General features: G+C 46.6%; 1 pseudogene; it reads right to left on the reverse strand.

Annotated features, from left to right (window-relative positions):
- Nucleotides 1-2,448: 2,448 nt before the first annotated feature.
- LOC115330531 lies at nucleotides 2,449-7,593 on the reverse strand (annotated as a pseudogene).
- Between the last annotated feature and the right edge of the window lie 15,663 nt (nucleotides 7,594-23,256).

Raw genomic sequence — 23,256 nt, forward strand, 5'->3', positions numbered from 1 at the left:
ATCCCACTTCTGACACCATGTTTCCTTTTACGTTTTTCGGCGAAGAGAACACACAGACAACCTTTTGTGACAGAGTCAGCCTGAAGACTGAGGTCTCGGTTATTAAATATACAACGAAATAAAAGAAAGACGACTCTGGTGCGGGCGCTCAAGTTACGCGCGAAGAGTGGGAACGGATGTTTCTCTCTCGGGCTCCGCGCGAACGGTGCTTCTCGGTTGCTTGGGACTTTGGAGCTCGGGAGCGTCGGCGCGTCGGTGACTCCATAACATACGATTATAATTTTGTCATTATTTGGAACGTGGCAGGCCTAAGAAAACTCACTAGATTTATAAAAAAAAAAAATTGTATTTGCGTGCTATACGATACTGTCTGACGAAAATCATCACACACATGGACATCTACGAGGAATACGGCCAGACAATGCTTCTGCTTGAAACATGATACTAAAGCAGCGTCGGGCCCAAATTTTATTTTGCAGTTCACGTGCGTTGTAATAAGAAAATGTTGCTGATTTTTTAGCAAAAAGACTTGCTGATTCTTTAGTTTTAAGAAACACTCCAAATAGCGAAGGAGCTTTATAATAACATTAACGTAAGTTATATTGTCGCCTGCATGACCAAGAAGAAACGCTTCTCCTTACATCTAAAAGATTAAACTTACTCTTACCCTTAGTGTAAAACATAAGGAGGCAAGAATGACATTGCCTATAGTCCCTATCGACCATTCCAGGTAGAATGTTCGAGATGCCGAGTGCAGTGGATAAGGAGTCGAGCGTGAGCTTTGCCGACTCACTCAGGTTCTCCCGACGACGAGGCACATTCACTCTCTCTCGAGCCAGCTGTCATGCCGACGCCGCGACGTACGCTGCTGCTGTTTCGACACATTCCTCCGTTTGTTTCTGGCACAAGTTCGCCGATTAAACCTTCATTTTCAGTTTACACTCGGCGAGCCTTTTCCATCCGCAGCATTTCCGATGGAGGTGCGGGTAAAGGAGAAAGCGTTCCTTCTCGGTCATGCAGGCGGCAGTATACATCTGTTTCGGACAGTTCGTTTGATCCCAAAAATGTGCACTGAATAGCTGTTCTGTCAGATATCCTTGAAACGTTGGCTAACCTGCACTTCGACCTTGATACACTTCACGTCTTCGTCGTACGTGATTCGGCCTTAGAGCGTTTTTATCTTCTCAGATATAGCGGAGAGAGAGAAAACTTTATTTATCACACCATTGTCCGGTGCCCGGTTCGAGTCATGACTGCTCCCCCAACACAGCACGGACGTGTTGTACCAGTAGGGGCAGTAGTGCCAGCCAGTTGGGGAGGGGAGGGTGGCGACCCAGCCTGTCCAGTCGGGGGATCGCGAGGAGGGCGGGAGAGTGGAGAGGAGGGAAGTGAGGGAGGATAGGGCATGAGGACAATGCCATAGCATGTGTACATTGGAGGAGTAGTCCTGGCAATGGGGACATGAGGGGTCAGAAGGGAAGAGGTCTGAGGTCTCCGGGAGAATGGAGACGTCCTCTCTTCTGAAGGAGGCGGGAGGAAAACGAAATTCTGCCATTGCCTGTCTGCGTTCGCGTAGAAGGGCGGTTCTGTCTTTGTGTAGAACTTTGCGATGGAACCTGGGATCATGGTGATCTGGCCAAGCCTCCGAGGGTCCCTGAGAGGGCTCGTCGTGGGGGGGCGTGTGCTCGCGTACGTTACTCTCGATATTTTGGTGGCCAGGGATCCATTGGATAGACACATAAAGGGAGGGGTGCAGGGTGAGGTGTTGGAGGATTTTGGTGTGGACCTGAGGAGGGAGTAGATTATTCAGAAAGTCGCGGCAGGCCGACTGACTCTCCGTCCGGACGAGAATGTTGTCTGTGGGATGACAGGGAAGCGTGATTGCCTTAGGTATGGCCAGAAGTTCTGCCAAAGTAGAATCTGGAACATGGGTCTGTGTAGAGGTGTGTGTGTGATGGAGACTGTAGAACGGCTATACAAGAACTCGCCGGGGAATGAGATGCCTCTGTGTAGTATACCGCTGTGCGGGACGGTATTTCCGCCCTGTTAGTAGGGAGTTGTAGTAGACCGTATCCGCAGCCCGCTGAGCACCCGGATAGCGCTCCATAATCCGCCACAAGATCTTGAGCTATGCAGACAAGGCTGGCGGCGCGCATGCGGAGCTGCTGCGTTTTCTTCGGGGATACCGTAGCGGAGGAGAAAAACGATCTACTACAACTCCCTAATGTGATGTGCTTTCTCTGCGCGACGTGCATCGTTCACTTCAGCCGACATGTCTTTGGGGATAGGCAGGACGGATACTCGTCGGAGATATTGCCAGGGCGCAGCCGGGAGGGGGATTAAATTGCCAGTGGGGTAGCTGATGAGTTGTAGCGGTTGTCTGCTCTGTTTTGTTCTTTTCAGGCGTTCTTGTTGTGCTTTATGATGGACCGGGACCCGGTCCTCGATCTAGCTGAAAAGGCCTGTGGCTTCGATTAGCTGGTTCGGTGCACACCGGGGGACGCCGATATCGAGTCGTTGGCATTTCCGTAGTGCGGTGTCTAATTGCTTCATCTGTGTGGGTGACAGTTGCTGGTATGGCAGCTGGTACATGACGCGAGAGTTGACAAGACCTTCGATGGTATTGCGGAGTTCATGCTCTTTGAAACTTATCTGACGGCGCGTAACTCTGCACAGAATGTGATAAATCTGGTTGATTTGTTGTGTGATGAATTTGAGTCATATATGTGGTTGACCTGATTGGTAAAGATGGAAGCCAAGCACAGTATTGGCCGGCTCACGGGGTACATTTTAGCCACCAATAGTGAGGGAGATCAGGCCCGTCTTGTGTCTGCCTGCTTTGTCCGGTCATTGAAGACAACTATGAATTCGGACTTGGTCGGAGACAAGTAAGACCAATATTTGTGAGGTATTTTTGGATGATGTCGAGGCCTTGTTGGGTGGTTTGTTCGACCTCCGCTGGAGAGCCATGTAACGTCATCGGCGTAAAGGTTGTGGTGAAGTGTTGAAATAGCTTGAAGTTGTGTAGGGAGACGAATCATGGCGATGTTAAATAGCATGGAAGAAAGTGTGGAGCTTTGTGGGACTCCCCTTGAGATAGGGTGAGGAGGAGAGGTATAAGCATCGACTTGATGTTGGACTGTGCGGTTAAAGGAAGGCCCGAACGTAGTTGAACATGCGTCGGCCGACCGCTAACTGGGAGAGGTTGTGCAGGATAGCGGAGTGGGGTACCATGTCAAAGGCTTTGAAGACGTCCACTGTTGCGATTACGCGGAGTTGGACCGTGCTTGCGAATTGATACACGCCCTCGTAGATACGCATGGCAGTGTCTTGTGCGGAAACGTGGGGACGGAAACCTGTCTGTGTGGGGGCGAAAGCGCCTATGGAGTCGAGGTGCCAGTGTAACCTGGCAAGGACCGTCTTCTCCATGAGCTTGCCTGCACAGGAGGTCAGGGATATAGGGCAAAAGTTGTTTGCGTCCGTTGGAGGTTTTTTTTGGCTTCGGGATGTGAATGACTTTGGCGGTGCTCCACTCTTCTGGGAGTTGACCGGATTCCCAGGCTTTGTTTTTGTAGGAAAAAAGAATATCGAGATGGAGTGTCACGGAGGTTGCGAAGGGCCGTGTAGGTGATGCCATTCGGGCCCGGGGCAGTTTTTTCCTTGATGTCGTAGAGGGCAGCCAGATGTTCGGAGAGGCTGAAGGGAGAAGCAATTGCCTCCCCAGCGCCTTGTCCAGGGATAAGCAGTGCAGTGGAAAAAGTGTGAAGTAGTGATGGGGTAAAGGTGCTCAAGGATGTCGTTTTCCAGATCTTTGGGGGATTGTTGATTGCAAAGACGCTTGATGAGGGGGCGCCGCGGCTTTGTCTGGCCGAGCAGAGCTCTGAATATCTGCCATACGCGAGCCGTGTGAAGATTGCCATTCATGTTGTCGCACGTGTCCAACCAGTTTTGGGTGGTGAGGGAGTGAGCATAGTCTTCAGCTTCTTGGGTGATGTTTTGAATGGCTATTTTGAGTCGTTTATTTGCTTTGTTTTTCTTACAGCTGTGGACTAGCTGGTGCTGCTTGTCTCACAGGTGGACGAGATGTGCGTCTATGTACGGGCGGTCCTCGAAACGGGCCAAGTGCTTAGCATGATGATATATGGCGTCTTGAATGCTGGTGACCCAGTCTTGAAGGGGAGTTGGGGGGCGGTGCAGAGTCTAGTTGGGCCTTAACGTTGTCCCATTTGATCAGGGAAGTGCGGAGGGTAAGACCGTGTGATGAAGTGATCGCTACCAAGGTTGTCGTGTAGGTTGTCCCAGTTAGCCGACGACGGACCTTAGTGCCAGGCAAGGTCCGGTGAAGTGTCCTGCTGTACACTGTTGCCTTGGCGTGTAGGGTCGGTGGTGTCCTTAATGAGGCTAAGACTTCGTGCTTGCATGGTGTGTTCCAGCTTGCAACCTTGTGTCGTTGTATGCTAATAACCCCACGAGGAATTTGGCACTTGAAGTCGCCAGCTATGAGGACGGTCGCTTGCTTGTGTTGGGAGGTGTAGGACTTGACCCACGTAGGTGCAGGGGTGGAGATGTGAAGGAGCCAGTAAACGTTGCAAATGACCGCTTAGTGGTCCTCAGATGTGCGACAGTGTACAGTGACGCGCTCCTGCTTCGAGGTGTTGATAGATGACGTGTCTTCATTTCATTTCATTTATTTAACCCTTAAATGCCCACAGGGGGCTTTACATAAGGGGGGCATATTTAAACACTCAAAATAACACATACAGGAAAAAAGGCTAGGATGTTTGGGAACGCGTACAAACAGGACGTTAGGTGGTGTCGAGAGAGGAAATGGCAGATCTGAAGTCATTGCATTCTGTGATGCTGACAATAGCTTCCGGGACGTTGTTCCAATCAGTAATAGCCAATTGCAAGGGAGAAAATTTGAATAGGTTAGTCCTAGGCGTAGTCAGCTGAATTTTGAATGGATGGTCAGTGCGGGGGGAGATGTGGACGGCAGGTGGGCAGTATTCATCTTTTTTTATAGGAAAATTATAATATATTTTCTGCAGGTGGGTAAGACGCGATACTTTTCTCCTGTGTTTTAAAAGAGGGAGGTTTAATTTTGCTTTCATTGCGTTAACACTTGTAGGCTGATAATTGCGGAGAATGAAACGTGAAGCCCGGTTCTGAACAGCTTCCAATTTTTCTTCTAGATACAACTGATGGGGGTTCCGGGCAATGGATGCATACTCGAGTTGAGGACGGATGAGAGAATTATATGCGATGAGTTTTGTTTCTTGCGTGGCCTTATAGAGAAGGCGCTTTAAAAAACCCAAGCTTCTGTTTACTTTCGCAGATATGTAGTTAATATGAGGCTCCCATGATAGGTTATGGTTAAAGTTGATGCCAAGATACTTGTAGGATGTTACGGCTTCAATTGGTATGGTAGAAAGTGAATAGTGAATCTGAGTAATGTTTTTTTTGGTAGTGAAGTTAAGAAATTTTGCTTTGTCAACATTGATCTCCATTTGCCACTCTCGACACCACGCTTGGATTTGTGACAAGTCATTTTGCAAAAGGGTACAATCGGTTACATTCATTATTTTTCTATAAATCACACAGTCGTCCGCATATAATCTGATAGTGGAATTGAGAAGATCCGGCAGGTCATTTATGTAAATTAGGAACAACAATGAACCAAGCACGGTCCCCTGCGGTATACTTCCAATTTAACAAGTTTTTGTGACGAACAATTGTTCTCTATAACAACGTAATGTGTTCTGTTTGAAAGGAAGTTTTCAATCCAGTTTATTACGGTCGTTTCTACTTTAAGTGCTCTTAATTTTTGGATAAAACGGCAATGTTGGACTTTATCGAACGCTCTTTTTAAAATCAATGAAGATTGCATGAGTTTCATGTTTTTTATGCAGGTTATCGTGGATGTCCGTTAAAAATTCAAAAAGTTGAGATTCACAGGAGTACGACCGCCGGAAACCGTGCTGGTTTCAGAAGAGCATATTATTTACACATAAATAATTTATTACATTGGAATAAACGACATGTTCTATCAATTTACTTACAACAGAGGCTAGAGATATGGGTCTGAGATTGGTAGGGACATCTTTTGCGCCATCTTTAAAAATTGGGACAACCATTGCAGATTTCCAGTCAGCCGGAACAACACCAGAGTCAAGGGATTTTTAAAATATGCGGGATACAAGTACACTTGATATGTCACTTGTAATCTTGAGCAGCTTTGTAGTTATAAGGTCAGGACCGGGAGCCAAGTTAGATGGTAAATTTGATATTAATTTTGAAATTCCGTCCCTTGTTACAATGATCTAATCCATCTGGGTGGTTATAAGATATTCTGGGCAGTAAGAGGGTAATGGAAAAACTTCATCGGTGAAGACTTCACTAAAAAAAGTACAAAACAGCTCGCAAGTCTCGGCTGTCGATAAACTTTTTCCAGAGGCGTCACTCAAGCTGACCGAGTCCTTTACCTGCTTTGGATTTACAGCGGCCCAAAACTTTTTGGGGTTTGTTTTCAGTATATTATAAAGATCAAAGTTAAAAAAAACTTATCTTTAGCATTTTTTATTTCATATTTGCAAGTTAAATAACACTCCTTGTATTTGAACCATGAAATAGCAGTCTGAGACGCCTTTGCGGCGCGGAAAAGTCTATTCTTTTTATTTAGCAACCTCTTCAAACGTGTTGAAAACCACGGGTTCGAAAACGACGTGTGAATGGTTAGTTTCGGAATAAATTTGTCACACAACTCAAGCAATTTACACTTAAACAAAATCCAGTTTTCATTCAGAGACCTAGAGTCAAATTCCTCTATAAACCAAGCTGAAAATAGCGAAAAGTGCTGGTTAATAGCGTCGAGGTATGCCCTTGAGTGACTGGAAATTGTTTTTGCCCGAATAGGTTGCTCACATAATAAAATGAAAAGTTCAACATTAATAGATATGTGATCACTTATTGGTTCCATATACACAGTATTTGCAACTAGATCGGGTTTTCATATAAAAAAAGGTCAAGCATGGCTTCACCGGGACTGGGTTTATTAACAATTTGAGAAAGTGCAAAAGAGTATATAACGTCAACAAAATCCCGAGATTGTTTTGTAAGGTTTTGCCACGATAAAAATGGTATTTTATCAGACAGAAGGGACCACTTAATTTCAGGGTAGTTGAAATCACCAGAAATAACAAGTACATCATTTGGTTATAAAAGAACAAGAAACTCCAGAAAATCATGAAGTAGCGGAGCAAAATCCAGAACACTTGGGGGTTTATAACAAGCAACTACAATAATAAACATGGTAGGCATTTTTATTCTAACCCAAACGGCTTCAAAGGTTGGAGCAGTATCAGAACAATCAATACGGTATGTCTTTTTGACTGCTACAAGCACACCTCCTCCCTTTCGGCCTGCTCTGTCATTACGAAAAATAAAATGTGAGGGGTGTATGGTTAGCTCCGAGTTTGAGATATCATCTGTGAGCCAAGTTTCTGTTAAAATGATAACGTCGGCTGAGCATGACTGGACGGCCGAAAGAAGGTCGTCTTGTTTTGTATAAACACTTCTAGTGTTGGCAACGAAAAAATTTAGACTTGAAACGGGGCGAGAGCAGCTTTCGGGGGAGGAGGAATGCGGTTGATGACCGTGCGATTGCTATGCAGGGAGTGCTTTCACTGAGTTAGATTGTTTATCGTAAATGCACTTTATGTTCCCCATTATCAACTTGTCATGCCGAAGCTTAAAATCATGTCCTTTAGATTTTGCAAACGTGACAAGTTCTTTTCTTGCATTACGGACATCGCTTAACCGGAAACTAGTTCCCTTTAGTTTAAACGCCTTTGACAAGATCAGCTCTTTTTCTTTGTACGAGTTGATTTTTACAATGAGAGGCCTCGGAGACGCTCGGTTTTCACGAAAAGAGCCAAGCCTGTGAGCACGCTCGATAGCAGGAGGGAGAATGGTGACGCTAAGCATTTCGTCGCAGAAGGCAATCACGCTTTCCTCAGCTTTTGCACACGTTTCACCGCGAACGTCAGGAAGGTTGAAAAACAAAAGATTCTTACGTCTAGACTGGTTTTCTAGGTTTTCACACTTCTGCATTACACGTTCAAGTTCTGCAGTGGCTCTTGCATTCATTGTGGAAATTGAAGCGACTTCATCTTTTATCACTTTTAAGGCAGAGACACCTCGGTCAATAGCGTTCATTTGTGCCCTCAAGTCCCCGAGAACTTTGTCAGTTTATTTTTGTTTCTCTTGTAATGATTTTATCTCATTTAAAATTGCTGCTTGACCTGCAGAAAGGCTGTTTAACGAGGCGAGAATCTGAGAAAGCGGGGAGGTATCCTCAGAAACAAGGGTATCCGGGCCAGGATTAGTTTCAATATCCCCGGACTGTAGAAGCGAGTTAGCTACAAAATCGGCGATAGATGACATTTTCGCAGCACACTGGAATAAATTACGCCAGATAAGAATTAAACGCTTGTACACGTCGGGAGGGCACGACACCGCAACGACACAGAAGTTATCTCGGTAAGACGTCGAAAAAACACCAACCTGAGAAGTAACAGGGTATAAGTGACGCATCCTGGTTTCGGTGCCGTGCCCGAGTAGCTCCGATGAGTGCAGCCGGTTTTGTAGTCTTGCCACGCCCACTTCGTCAGGTAATACCGGCAAGTGTTGCCAGTTGAACTTTAGAGAGTCCGCCGCAGTTTACGAAGACGGTGCAATCCACAGCACTGTCAAGTAGACGGTGAAAAGCGGTGGTGTACCGCGGCGGGTCCGGTTAGGACATCGTGCGCGGTAAAAATCGGCGAGGCCAGCAGCACGGTGAGGATGACACTGGCAGCAGCGACCTGAGAAGTAACACGATATAATTGACGCGTCCTAGTTGCGGTGCCGTGCCCGTATAACGCCATGGTATAATGTATAAATGTATAATGTATTGCATTGTATTGCAATGCAATTGTATTGTAATGCATCCCAGGCAGCACACCAATGTTGGACCTACATTGGGCCAACAATGGCAAACGCTGGCTCCGGAGGTTGGTCCAACATATGTATTCTGGCCGAGCGCAACTTCTTCCAATGTTGGCCCAGCCATTGGCACCAACGTTGGGCCATCGTTCAACCAATGTTCCAGCCATCATTGGCACCAACGATGGGCCATCGTTCAACCAACCTTCCAGCCGTCATTGGCGCCAACGTTGGGCCATCGTTCAACCAATGATCCAGCCATCATTGGCACTTTTTTTAGGCCATCGTTAAACCAATATTTCAGCCATCGTTGGAATTCACACTATGTCGACATAGTGTGGATGCCAACGATGGCTGAAATATTGGTTTAACGATGGCCTAAAAAAGGTGCCAATGATGGCTAATGATGGATAAGAAACAGGCCAGGGGTTCTTAAAACCCAATGTTGGAATAACCAGGATTTAAACACATTGCCATCATTGCATGGCCAGCATTAAGGATATGGCATTAACACTGGGACATGCCAATGAATCAGCTTGACTGCAGATAACGGCCTATTCAATGATTGAACTTGTATACCAATGATGGCATAGCCATTGAATTAGTGTGAAAGCCAAATTTGGCATAGCCAATGATCATTGGCTATGCCAATTTTGGCTTTCGCACGAATTCAATGGCTATGCCATCATTGGTATACAAGTTCAATCATTGAATAGGCCGTTATCTGCAGTCAAGCTGATTCATTGGCATGTCCCAGTGTTAATGCCATATCTTTAATGCTGGCCATGCAATGATGGCAATGTGTTTAAATCCTGGTTATTCCAACATTGGGTTTTAAGAACCCCTGGCCTGTTTCTTATTAGCAGCCCACTGCAAGAAAAACATTCTGGGCACAAATGGCAAGGTCCTCCTATGCTTTGTCTGTGCACTATTTTATCTGGCGAGCAAATGACTATTTCAAGATCAATTAATACTTTTTTCGGAACTTTTATTGAAAGGGGCTAGGGAGGAAGCTCAGCGGGGAGCCTATGCCTGGTCCTGGGGAAGGTCCTGGGGCGAGTCCTGGGGCTGGGGAGCCATTACGGCTTCCGAACGCCTCTTCCTGCAGCCTCCCCTGTCGCAAGACCCTGGCAGCCACTTCAGCACCATTTTTAAGCTGCCGATTCTTCAATTGTTAGCTTCGCACTGATGGCATCTACGAAAAGATCCAAAGGTCAAAGATCAACGCTTTCAAACCCACATTGGTCTTAGTAAAGCACACTCCCAAGCAGCACTTCAACAAATGTTAAGGTTTGAGTGTCCCCTAAAAAGTCCCTCGCTCACGACTTTTCAGTCCTTGCGGCGTAGCACCCGTGGTAGCCGATGATCAGGGGTCTACGACGTCAGGGCCGAGGTCCGGACGTAGTGACGAGGCAGTTGACCGATGGCCGAAGGCTTGAATCAGGCCCCGTACGCCGGTGGCAGCCTATGACCAGGTGTCCGCCAAGGTCTGGGCCGAAGGACGTAGCGACGAGGCAGTTTGGCGTTGGCCGAAGGCTTGAGTCAGGCTCAGAACGTCTGTGGCACGGAGTGGCAGCGGGTGTTCAACTGCGCCACGCATGCAGTCTTGTCTACCTCCGGAAGGTTGGCGCCCGGACTGCGTGAGAAGTGGGTTGTGGGTCGGGCCTCTTGACGTCTGGTCACGCCGACGGAGGTCCGGCCTGGTCGCGTCTGCACAGTCCTTTGTCAACCGCCCGAATCCCCTCTCGCGCTCCTCGCATGCCCCCACCTCGTCTTCTTCTTTCTCGTCCTCTTCGGCTGGTCGTGGGATCGCTCATCACACCAGACTAAAGCCTGGTTCAGACAGTTGCGTTTGACTGCGTTTGACTGCGTTTTACTGCGTTGCGGCAGCGAGAAACCAGGGCATCCCTGCTGCTTATATCGCGTGCCAAGATGATTCCTTGAATTGGATTCCACGCTTCATACGAAGCACAGATGTGCCGGTGACTCGTTTTCGGTACTCGACGCAACGCAGTCAAACGCACTCAAACGCACATGTCTGAACCGGCCTTAAGCCAATCAATTGGCGACGTGCGCGACCGAAAGCGTCGCTGTGGCCTTTCACGATTGGCCCAAAAGCTGACTATGACGTCGGAAAGGGTATACCATCGACGGAAATAAGAAGAATGAAGGAACTTTAATTTCGACGGTGTTGGCAGTGTTCCTTTGAGAGCGCAATGATTTCAGGCTTCCACCATGCTATTTACAAACACCATCGAACTTGTTGTTCGCAAGGTAATGACGTCACAAGGGGGAACCATAGGAGGGCGCCACCAAAACATCTCGCCGCTAATTACCAACGTTGGTAGGCCACTGGCTAAGAGAGGCAATTGGTGGCCAGCTTAAACCAATCGATTGCCAACTTTGGTAACCCGTTGGCTCTATTACAGCTTATATTTCTGAGGGTGTTGTCACTACCGTAGTCAGTACTGCAGTTGCCGTATTTTGTACGCACTTTGAAGTCATTTTTGGGCAAGCAGGCATAATGCTCAGCTTCTTCTGTTATAGACCTTTCCAATGTTTACAAATCCACAGCTCAGCGTGCGATCTCCACAGTTCAGCGCGCGCGTGTGCGTCGCTTCGGAAAGCGAGCAAATCACGCGCGATAAGCAAGAACACTGAAAATGAAACCGGCCAGCAGCCCTTTTCTGGAAAGGTCTATATGTTGCGTGATAACCTTTCTTTGCAGATTGAAATGCGCATCAGCTTTATGTCACCTCCTACCTCAAACATAGGGTGTTCGAGATGTTAATTCAACGCAATTTTTTATTCGTGAAGACATGTAATTGCTTAATCAGTCGCTGGATATTTGTTTAAGGTTTTATTTTTTTGCTAAAATTATTAGTGCTTTTTATTAATTTTTTTAATTTTGTCCGGTTCAGTCTGAATTATAGGCCGCGTTTTGCCGCTCAGCAAAGCGGGTTGCCTTGAGATTTTCAAGATCACATACAGCTGACAATAAACCCGTGTCCTAGGTTGGGGAGGCGGGTGGAAATTTCGGGCTTGAACCCTGCCTCCCCCCCCCCCCCCCTCTTTGGAAAGGTTTTTGGCTGCGTCGCTAAATGGGCATAAGAGAAGAGGCACTATGCTTTTTGCCGTATAAACATATACACAAATCGAAGGAAGCGTGCATTTTGTATTTTGTGTGGAATTTACTAAGCATAACTATCAGTTTTGGGAAGACGCGTGTTAGTTATAGTCGGTGACAGGTGGTAGAAGCTCCTCCCATCTCTTTCCATATTTGTAGATCGAAAGATCAGGAGGAGTCGACCTCTCCCCAGCGTTTATTTTTAACCTGTCACCGAACACGGTTTTTTTCTGCGTGGACGTTCAAACTTGCTACAGCTCGCAATGCATACAGCGTTCTAATTCAGTTGCTAACTTGCTCTGCGTGTGAAAACAGAAGAATCGTTCCCCCCGGAGGCATAGCTAGAGATTGTTCTCAGCGTGCGCGATCAGCACATTAAAAGAACTAAGCCAATTATATATAACATTGGTAAGCCACTGGCTAAGACAGGCCAATGTTGCCCAGCCTAAGTCAATCGATTACCAATGTCGGTAATTGATTGGCTTAAGCTGGCCAACATTGGCCTGTCTTAGGCAATCGATTACCAATGATGGCAATTCATTGGCTAACATAGACCAATGTTGGCCAGCCTAAGCCAATTGATTACCAATGTTCGTAACCAATTGGCTAAGACAGACCAATGTTGGCCAACCTAAGCCAACCAATAGCCAACGTTGCTAAGCCGTTGGCTGAGGTTGGCCAATGTTGGCCAGTCTAAACCAATCGATTGCCAACGTTGGTAAGCCATATGCTGAGGTAGGCCAATGTTGGCCGGCCTAAGCCAAACGATTACCAACGTTGGTGAGCCGTTGGTCAAGTCAGGCCAACGTTGGCCAGTATATTCCAGTGTACCCCAATATTGCTTTTACGATGGCCACATTGGCCCAATATTGGTCCATTGTTTGCCAATTGAATACCAATGTTGGCCCGACGTCATGTGCTGTCTGGGATTCTATAATGCCAAGGTGCTTTGCTGCGTAAGTAATAACGAGGGTTGGTGTCGTTGAGCCGGTAGGACTGCGGCGATCTTTTCAAGTAATGCTTGGCTCGGTACATTTGTCGTAGCCAAGGAGCGAGAGATCTCCGCACGTCTCCTGGAGTAAAATAATATCTGGCTTGATCAGGGCCATTTGAACGTACAGTTGTAGTGTTGACTCTTTACGGCAGAGCCCACGGCAATCCCACTGCCATATGGTAAAGGGACATGTGCGAAGGGACATTAGAAGAGACGCGGCGTATGTGGCCATCCTTATTTTGCGGTGTGGAAGAACGTGGGGCGTGCAGTTTACGGGGAGGGCTGTCGTCGTCGTGGCGTTGGTGGAGGGCTGCGACCTGGTGGTCCAAGTTGCGAATCGCAGTGGCCTTTTGTTCTAGGCGGTGGGAGAATTCAACATTTGCGTCTACGAGCCTTTGAATGGCTGTGTCGCGTTGTTGTGAGAGATGGCTTTGTTGGTTAAATATTGTTTGTTTGCGTGCCGACCGCTGCCATGATGTGATCGAGCTCTGACGAGATCCTGTCAAACCTAGATTCGTGCTCTAACACACGGGCATGCAGCTCTCCTAGAGGTGGAGAAAGAGGAGGAGGAGGAGGTGAGGGAGGTGGTAAAAGAATGGTTGTTTTGTTGTGTGTCTGTTGCCGTTGAGTGTGTTGAAGTCATGCATTCCTTGTTAGTGGTGTTGTTATTCGGCGACGTAGAGACCAACCCAGGACCTACGGAAAATATACTTGCTGAATTAAAAAAACTGTCCGTCGCGCAGGCTCAGATAATTTCCCAGGTACAAGACCTCAAAGCCCAACTGCAAAATACGGACAGAAATATAGCCAACCTGAATGAGCGAATGGCGGAACTAAAGGTTCATTACATAAAAATTGACATCTTGCAATCTAACCTCGAGACGGCACGCGCTGATACTGCTCAAACATCCCATATGGTTTTAGAGATGAACTCCCGAATGGACGATACTGAAAACCGCTCACGGAGAAACAATTGAATATTTTACGGCGTTCCTGATCCCGTCCCATGTGAGACTTATGTCCAGTCCGAAGAAGGAATAATTAAGTTATGCTCTGATCACCTCCACGTGACGCTTGAACCCACAGACATAGAGCGAGCTCACCGTTTCGGCCATCACACAAACGGACGCTATCGCCCATTAACCGTAAAATAACTTTTCTTTAAAACCAAGGAGGCCATTCTTTTAAACGGCCGTAAGTTAAAGGGCGCCGTCTTTAGCATTGGCGAAGATTTCTCGCGCCCTGTCCAAAACACCAGAAAGCACTTAGCTACCTTTGCTAAAAACAAGGCAGTCCCACTCTTGCTACGCTACAAAGCACTATTCATAGGCGAGCAACGTTATATGTTCGACGAGTTGTCACAAACTGTAAAAGAAATGGCATAACAATCACCAATCTATCAACGACCAATAAACCGTCCTCAATCCACCCCTCGTGTAATACTTCCTTATCTGTTATCTTTACCAACATATGGAGCTTTCTTTCAAAGCGGGATCTTGTATCTAATTGCGTGTCATCATCCAGCAGCAATATATAACTACTAACTGAAACATGGTGAATTGCCGACGTCACTGACGCTGAAGTCCTGGCTGACTTGACAAATTTTCACATCTTTCGAAATGATTGAAAAGGCGCACGAGGTGGAGGTGTACTCCTCGCCGTTAGCCAACAGTTGTCATGTTGTCTCACTACCATTCCCTCTGATATTGAAGCATTGTGGCTCATCTCTCGGGCTTCTCCGCAAACAGTTGTACTGGGCATCTGCTACAGACCACCAAATTATAGTACCGAATTTTCCCGTAAACTAAACGACCTACTATGTCAACTTTCTGCAGAGTACCCAAATGCACGAATTCTTTTTGGTGACTTTAGCTTCCCAAATAATTTCATATTTATTTATTTATTTATTTATTTATAAATATATAAATAAATATTAATTGGATTGACCCATCACCCTTAACTGTAAGCAACTCACAAGAAAAAGAATCATTGCGGTTTTTTTTCAATCTTAACGCGTCGCTCGCGAATCTGCAAATATTTTAGATCTCAACTTAACCAATCAACCTGACAGTCTATTATCCATAAACGACTTTCGAGATATTAGGTACCACAAAGTTATTCATGCTGTCGCTGAGCTTACCCCTGCAAAACGTCATAGCGGAAAGAATACAGTTCGCCTGTACGATATAGGAAATTATGAAACTATAAATAACGAGCTGAACGCCTTTTTTCCAGTTTTTGAAGCCACATTTCACAACCAGTCAATTCATGAAAATTTGTTGAATTTTAATAATAAGTTAAACAAACTAGCAAATAATTTCATCCCCTTGTTCAGTTTCCACGCACATCAACATAAACCATATGGTTCACTAAAACCCTCAAAAGATTTTAAAAAATTGAAGAAAAAAAAAACGCCTTTTCCGCTCAGCCAAGCTGTCGGCTGGCCCTTGTGCGTGGGAAAAAAACTACGCGGCTGAGGATGCATATTTAACAACAATCCGAAACGCCAAGTACTCTTTTTTCCACGTTGACCTACCAAGCATGTTGATTACAAACGCCCGAAAATTCTGGCAAGTGATGGACCCTCAGCAAAAGCATAGTGTTGCCATTATCAATGAATTCGGCGAACTTGTCAATGATGCTGAATGTGCAAACGTTTTGAACACCGCGTTTTCATCGGTTTTCACTGCAGAATCTGATGTGTAACTTACAGTGCTTCCTGCAAACACCGAGTGTCCAATGTCTCCAGTCACTTTTTTTTTTTTTGCTGATGGTATTGCGCCAGTAATCGATAACATGAAACTGTCATTATCATTCGGCGTGGACGAAATTAATTCCAAATTTCTAAAAAATACTAAACACATCTCTGCAGCATATTTGTCCGTGTTATTCTCTCAGTCACTTTCAACAGGTAACATTCCGGAAGACTGGAAGGTGGGAAAGATCGTTCCTGTCTACAAATCAGGTGAGAAAGAATCCCCATTAAACTACCGCCCTATCTCTCTAACGAGCGTGGCTTGTAAAATCATGGAACACGTCATTGTTTCTCAAGTCATGCATTTTATGGACTCGATCCACCTCTTCCATTATTTGCAGCACGGCTTTCGCAAAGGATTCTCCTGCAAAACTCAATTAGCTCTCTTCATGATCTCACATTAACCCCGACTCTTGCATACAAACTGACGCCATTTTTTTAGATTTTTCAAAAGCATTTGACAAAGTACCTCATTAGCGCTTGCTACAAAAACTTGCTCAGTTGAACTTAGACCATAATATCTTACGATGGATTAAAGGGTGTCTTAACAACCGCCCCCAATCTGTCTTAGTTAATAACCAGTCTTCTAATCTCATCCCAGTCACATCGGGCGTCCCCCAAGGGTCTGTTCTTGGTCCGCTTTTATTTTTAATATATATTAATGATTTACCGCAACATTTATCCTGTAATATTCGCATGTTTGCAGATGACTGCGTAATATACCATTCCATCACTAACGTATCGGAACAATCTGCCCTTCAAAACGACCTTAACCACGTGCTGCAATAGTGCGACCGTTGTTTAATGTCACTTAACTCTAGTAAATGTAAACTTATGTCCTTTCAACGCCGCCACAATTCCCTTTTCTTTCCGTATACCATCACTACCACCCCCGTAAAATTAACCGAATCATATAAATACCTTGGTGTCACCCTTTCCAGCGATTTATCTTCGCGTACGCATATTACTAACATTACCTCATCCGCTAACAAAACCCTGGGATTCCTGAAACGTCAACTACGCCACGCTCCTCAGGAAGTAAGACTAATCGCCTACAAATCACTAATAAGATCAAAGCTTGAATATGCATCCGCCATATGGGACCCTCACCAAGTATAGCTCATCAACGCACTCGAAGCAATCCAAAATCGCGCTACTAGCTTCATTCATTCTTCATACTCGTACAATACCAGCGTATCACCCCTGAAAGCGGAATCAGGTTTACTTAGTATCGCTTGTCGTCACCGCATCGCCACCCTCTGTTTGCTTTACAAGTTATTTAATTCCCCCCTCTGTATCTCACCTTACATCGTACCTCCCACACGCATATCTCACCGCACCAGGTTGCTCGACCGCGCGCCCGCACTGTCACTTTTTCCGCGTTATTCTTCCCCCGAGCAGCTCCAGACTGGAACGGCCTTCCCACCACATTCCTGCCATCACCTGCCCATCAATCTTCTTCGAAAATCTTACCAATCATCTCTCATCCTGAAGACTAGCAGCTATGTTTGACTAGTTTTGTAACCCCACCCCTTATGTAATACCCCCTAAAAGGGGGTCTTTAAGGTAATAAAATGAAATAAAATGGAAAACGGCTGGGAGAGGGACGGAAAGAGGGGGTGGTAGGTTTGGGATGAGAAGGCTCGCTTATCCCTAGTGCCGGACACGAGGGGTTCGAACTTTGAGTCCTACCCGAGGGGTACAGTTATTTGGGAGGGGCGGAAAGAGCTTTGGCGGTGGCCTTGCCGAAGGCTTTTGTGGTGGCGGGGCCGAGGGCTTTTGTGGTGGGACCTGGTACTGTGGTAGTGGTACCTGGTACCCTGGTGGGGGACGCGGGTCTTCGATGTTCTCTTCTAAGAAGTTAGTGTCCGGTTGGTGGGGGTGGTGGTGAAGGTTGAAAGTGCTGTTTGCGGCGGGCTTGTATTTGCTCTTGTAGGTACTCCGTGGCTTGGATGTGGTTGGAGCAGGTGAGAGATGTGGGCGGGTGTTCTCCTTTCCAGTTGTGGCAGAAGGGTTCGCACTCGTGGCGCGTCGTTGTGGGGTCTTGGTTGGACGGAAAGCGCTTGCTGCAGTTGGGGCAGACCGCGTAGTCCCGCTTGTTCAGGCAGGCTTCGGCGCGATGTCCTATCATAAGGCAGGTAGTGCAAAGAGTGCGTATCGGGCAGTGGGAGTACATCCTAATAGCGGCTCTGTTGAGGAATGCGTAACGGGGAAGTTTGGGGCCCTCCACGGTGACCAGGATAGAGTGAGTCTTGCCTAGGCGTCGGGGCGTCAGTAGAGTTGCCTGTTTCAAGACCAGGATCTGGTGAATTTCTTTGTCCGTGATGTCCGGGGAGACTCCATGGGCGTTGCTGGAGTCGTTAGCTGTGTAGGAAGAGGTGGCGTATGACTTGCCTTGGAAATAGAATGTCGTGAGGGCCAAGATTTTCGGGATGGCCGAGGGACGATAACCATCGATTGGCAGTAGATAACGGACCGAGGGACCTTGATGTAAGTGTCCGTATGTTCAATCGGAGTCAGGCGTGTCGCGGCAAGCACTGTCGCTGCGAGGAGCTGCGAGTCGAGACATTGAAGCAATATAGGTCCGAGGATTTTCATAATGATGGTCGTTGGAGATGACAAGCGCGGCTGCAGGCCGACACTTTGGCATTCTTTAGCGGGTGGAGCAGTGGAGTTGGCGGTTTCCATGTGGGAACCGAAGTTAGGAGCATTGGCGGCGTTCGCCGTCCTGTCGGCAGAGTGGCGCAGTGAGCAAAGCTTAGCTCGTCGGCTCGTCCGAACCAGACAGGTTCGGACGTGTTTTTTGGACTCGCCTGGCGGGACGGTGGTGTCGGAGAGTTCCAGATATTGTATCAAGAAGGTGAGGGAATTTGCATGAAATCCTGGCTGCTTGGGTGCAGATTTTCGGTGAATACTGTAGGAGCAGCGTAGAGATACACCTGCTCCCTCTTGACGTCCTCCAAGCGGAAGCTGGCTCCACGTGCTCGCAAATTTCGAGCGTCGATCAAAGCTGTGTACGGGCACTCTTCGCTTCCGAAATCCCACAAAGAGATAATCCCAAGGATTAAAGTTTTTTATTTTATTTTTTATTTTTATGAACTTTATTTAGCCCAGTCACGTATTCCCTCAGAAAGAACCGCTGAACCCGCGAAGCCATCGTGTCGTCTGCTAGCAAGGCAAAACCGGTCGTGGAGCTTTATTACGGGTTTATGTCACTTCGTCATGTTACTAAGACAATAAAGGTCTTCATGGTTAGATATTCTCATGCGCGTCGCCAAGCTAGCGCGTACGTGACCGAATGGTTACCGTGCTTGGCTGTCGCGTGGAGTATCCAGATTAGATTTCTCGGATCGGGATGCCCTTTCATTTATTATTTCTACTTGGCGTTATCGTAAGTTCGAGAATCTCGTCGTCTGATGAAATTACGAATGGTCTAAGCGTCGAACGTTCTACGCCGAATGTAATAGATACCCACGCGGGTACAAAAGATGCTCTTCGTGGCGAGCGGGAGTCAGTCTCGCCCCAGCGCTGCATCCTGCTGTTTCGCCGACATAAATGCCTACGACGCTAACCTTCTTGCATTTTGTTTTGGGTACAAATTCGCCTCATTCAAACGTTTTGTTTTCCCAGTTATTCGCCGCATCATCAATTGTCATTCGTGACATTTTGTTGGAGTGCAGGGTAATCCAATCTATGCCCACGATGCGCACCACCTGTGAACACTATAATTCCGAAGGCGACGACCGTGAAGGTGACGTCCCCAAAACATCCCAGTATGAATCTAACTGTGACATCATAACTATGCCCTCTAAAAGGACCTGGACTATGAACTCGACGAAGCCTCTGGGTACGACGTCGACGATACTATGATGACGACTTCGACTACGACGCCGACTATGAAACGGGCAAAGACTCCAAAGACAAACCCTGTCTACGACGTCAACAAACAACCCGACTATGGCCTCGACGACAAAACCTGTCTTTGACCTTGACAACTAAACTCACAATAACACTGGCGATGACACTGGCGACGACTCGAGCGACGAGATTGATGACGATCCAGACTGCGCCTTTGACGGCAACCCTGATGACGACTTCGACGGTCACTCAAAGAGTCACGGCTTCTGGTTTGGGCGCCGTGGGACCCGGGAAGGCAGGGAGCCAGCCTTTGGGGAGACAGCTCTTTATTCGGGTTCCAAGTGTTGCTTGAACCAGCTCTAGCCCGAAAACTCCCCGTCTCGTCGATTCTTCCTTCCGTCGTCACGTCGCCTTATCTCGACGCGCCAATCAGGGCACACCACGGGTAACAAAAATATAACAGTCACAAAGCCCGGTAACCAGTCGGAGACGGCGCTGAATCCGCTGCCTCATGCATGCCTCATGCATAACACAAGGAGTACCCAGACGATGGCTTCAACGACAACCCCAATTACAACGTACTCGACGACCTGATTTACGAACCCGATGACGATACCGACGATGAGTGTGATGTCAACCACGAAGACGAACAGGTCGACGGCGCTTGGTTGGTCAGTCAACGAGCGGAGGAAGTCCGCCAGCTCAGCCTCATTTTGATTGAAGCCGCACAACTCGTACAGCGTCGTACAAGCCTCTAGGCTTTGGCAGACCCTGTTTTCTGTACTGTGAAAAAATAACAATAAAAATCATTATTATTATTAAAAAAACTTGCTGACGATGGCGCGCGGTGCAATCTTTGTCGCCACAACGCCCAGTTCCAGCCCGGCTACCAAGTGTAGATCTGAACAATAATTCATCGTTGCAGCAAGGAACCGTTCAAGGTGTGCTTCGGCCTCAAGGTTATTCTCTACCTGAGGGACCTAACTGCAAGCCGTTGCCCAACGTGACATGAACATTCTACGCCGCCTCTGTGACCCAAAGGTGATTCACGTCATCCGACTCGAACTGAACTAAGCTCGATAGAACTTTGAAAATCTGTTTTAGGTGACTCTGTAGTTTGCCTTAATATTTTTATAGTTGTGAATTTTATTTTGTGTTGCATCGGGAAGACGCGTTGTTTTTGTTGTTTTTCAAGAGAGAAGTAATGCAGAGTGCGAATATGGCTAAGGCAGCAGCGTGCTCGACTCCCAAGCCGCTGGTAGGGGTTTGATCCCCACCAGGTCTTGCCCTTTTTATCTTTCTTTTGTTTGCATTACTGGAATGTTCCAGTGACTCGAGAATCTTGTTGTTCGTTCGAGCTAGGAAACTTCTAGATACCCAGGCGCTTACAAAAGCAGCTTCGCATGACTGCTTGTGTCAGTCGTCATTGCGTCCCCGTCAAAGTACTTCGTTACTTCACGTTTCTCGGCACAAGTTCGCCACCTGAAACATTCATTTTAAGTTTTATAAATCAAGTTTATATTTTTATTCGTCACGATATTGAGACGACACAATCCTCACAAAAATTATTAACTTTTTTTATGAGACAATTTTTAACTTCAGGCTATAAACACCTCATAGCCGGAGTGAGCTGCCTTCGATGGTTTCAAGCAATGTTTACAAACGTTTTAATTGTGGATCCTGTGTCGACCAGTGTGTCTTTTGACGAGAACTGAAAGCAGCGAAGTCGAGATGGGTCTATTGCCAAAGCGAGTCGATCGATGATTAAGGATTCGCCAGCGATGCATGAGCATGTTTCAACTTTCAGCAACAGAAAATTCAGGCTTCTTTTCAGCTACATTATGTGCTAATTTTGAAAATAAAAAGAATCTAGTCGCTTTGTGACAGTCAACATAGGTTCAGGGATCTCCGGTATCGAGCAGGAGATCGCGAATCAGAAAATTCGATGGAACTAGATTTTCCACAATTTCAAGTCACACCCGGCGGCGAAAATGAGCCTTCAACTAAGTGTTGTAGATGATAAAATCGAAGCAGTGTCATCACTTCAAAATATTAATATTATATTAAATTTATTTGCAAAATGTTACAAGCTGAAACAGCAATTATTGCGGGAAAACGTGCATGCACCTTCCGAGCGTACCCCGTGTTCATCGGTGGTACCAGAGTCCTGTGCGCGCTCCATTCACAAAATGTTCCGAGCAGCTGAATGGGTTTTCGTTCAGCCTCGCTCTCTCGCTATGGTCAGATACAACATCAGCAGTGTTGTAGGCGCTACCCAAAGAAGTGACGATTTACGTTATCTAGATATGTGCAAAATAAAGCAACGCGTAACTGACCTGCACGTTACATCAAAATAAAAGGAGCGCTTTACCGTCACCGTAACCGATAAAAAGTAACGCACGTTACTTTAGCGTTTCATTTTATATATAAATTGACGGTAACAGCGTTCATTATCTTTTTTTTTTTTTTTTTGCTACAGCGTTTTTTTCACACTGGGACAAATGGCGTGGGCGTTGGGTTTTTTTCTGAGGTGAGCCTTTTTTGTGGGAAGAAGACAAACAAAATATTGATGGTGTGTGAATTGAGTGCAATAATTAATGACCTAGCGCCCGTACTCCGTTTCAGCTTGTGCCCACACGCCGCCTACGCTACGAGTTAATGGGACCAATCAAGCAGTTTCAAAAGCGCAAGTCTCTGGGCCTTTTGTATGATTGGTACAGCGATGACAGAACCAACACCACTTAGGTGTAAGGGCTTGGTACTGTTCCCTCTCCACAACACTAAAGGTAACCTTACATGTCCGGACACCGCTAACCACTGGCCGCTCCAACGGGGTCACGCCAAAACGATAACAAATGTGAGAACGGAAGAGAAAAAACGGTACCGCTGCCCGTTATCGAAACTTTAGTGTGACGTTATCAGTATCTGGGTGGTGTTAATAAAACACGTACGGAATGTCGACGAACACCATTATGGTGCCCTTTTGACGCTTTCTGTATGATTAGTCCCAGAGCTAAGCGCTGCCTTTTCTGTTTTAAGTAAGCTTGATTTTGACTCACTATAGTTACGCGTGAGCCAACCGGTTCGCATTTCGTTGGCCTGCCTATTAGTGTTTGTAGCGTTAAGAACTGTGATATAGGGGGAGAAAACGAATGTATTGCATGTATGAATTCTCTGCCAGCAGGGGGTCTCTGTCTAAAGTGCTCAGAACGCGAAACCAAGTACCATACTGGGAAGTGCTCTGGCGTTACGAAAAAATCCCCGCAGGCAGTGACGGCAGAGAGCGTTAATGCATGGAAATATACCACGTGCGAACTTCATGTTTCCCTTCAGTATGAAACGGCCGATGAGCGCGGCCCCACAGAAGGGGAGAGGGCAACTTCAAGTGGCTCCCGCGTGTTGAATATAGATAAGTTACTGTCCACAAACGAAGATATCTATAAGAAACTAACTGACATCCTGAACAGGATGAAAAGCGTTGAAAAATCTTTTGAAAAATAAAGCAGTAAAGACGATGAAATCATGACGAAGCTAGATGCA

This window comes from Ixodes scapularis, unplaced genomic scaffold (assembly GCF_016920785.2).
Source record: "Ixodes scapularis isolate PalLabHiFi unplaced genomic scaffold, ASM1692078v2 PGA_scaffold13__105_contigs__length_92229423, whole genome shotgun sequence".
NCBI lineage: Eukaryota > Metazoa > Arthropoda > Arachnida > Ixodida > Ixodidae > Ixodes > Ixodes scapularis.